General features: G+C 45.5%; 1 non-coding gene across 1 annotated transcript; it reads left to right on the top strand.

Moving 5' to 3' along the window:
• The first annotated feature begins 508 nt into the window (after nt 1-508).
• On the top strand, nt 509-581 carry Trnaa-cgc (transfer RNA alanine (anticodon CGC)). The gene has a single exon. It is a non-coding gene; the product is annotated as a tRNA-Ala (tRNA).
• Nucleotides 582-976: the final 395 nt, after the last annotated feature.

Here is a 976-nt window from a genome sequence, read left to right as displayed (position 1 = left end):
CATAAGCAGCAGCAATGTTTCCATTACAAAACCTGTACACGGAATGTTTTATTCATATTAGTCTATGCTATAGCCTCTTAAAATATTTACTATTCCTCATAGGAAACTATATGGCTCCAGAGACCTTATCATGTCTCCAACATCAGTATTGTATATATTTACGCTGAAATGACGAATGAAAATTTGTACAAAGGCCAGGATTGGATCCGAATCTAACAGCTCAGTAGGCAGATGCGCTAATCATTATGCTACGCTGGCACAGTGGCTATGCATAAGTGCTTGGACTACACTAGCATGTCGCCCTCCTCAATACAAATTACCATTCAGCCTCAGCCCACTGGTATTCCCACCCCCCTCCCCCCCCCCAAAAAAACTTGAACTTCATTACAGAGGATCTCCAACTGTATTGGAAAAGCACCTTATTTGATTAGAACAGTGGTTTCCAACCTTTCTTGGACCATTACATGTGAGTGAAATCAGACATTAGCTAGTACCCCCGCCCCTACCGAGCGAGGTGGCGCAGTGGTTAGCACACTGGACTCGCATTCGGGAGGACGACGGTTCAATCCCGTCTCCTGCCATCCTGATTTAGGTTTTCCGTGATTTCCCTAAATCGTTTCGGGCAAATGCCGGGATGGTTCCTTTGAAAGGGCACGGCCGATTTCCTTCCCAATCCTTCCCTAACCCGAGCTTGCGCTCCGTCTCTAATGACCTCGTTGTCGACGGGACGTTAAACACTAACCACCACCACTGGTGCCTAACTAAACTGTAGGATGAAATACTTTTATTTTTAAAATGGTGAAATATAATGAAATTTAGTTTGTGTGTGTGTGTGTGTGTGTGTGTGTGTGTGTGTGTGTGTGTGTGTGTGAGATAGAGAGAGAGAGAGAGAGAGAGAGAGTGTGTGAGTATGTGTTGTGGGGGGGGGGGGGAATTCCTGCTGCATCGTAAGTGCTACCCACAACTCCTTCTTAGA

Source organism: Schistocerca serialis, chromosome 1 (assembly GCF_023864345.2).
Source record: "Schistocerca serialis cubense isolate TAMUIC-IGC-003099 chromosome 1, iqSchSeri2.2, whole genome shotgun sequence".
NCBI lineage: Eukaryota > Metazoa > Arthropoda > Insecta > Orthoptera > Acrididae > Schistocerca > Schistocerca serialis.
This window is presented reverse-complemented; position numbering and strand designations above follow the sequence as displayed.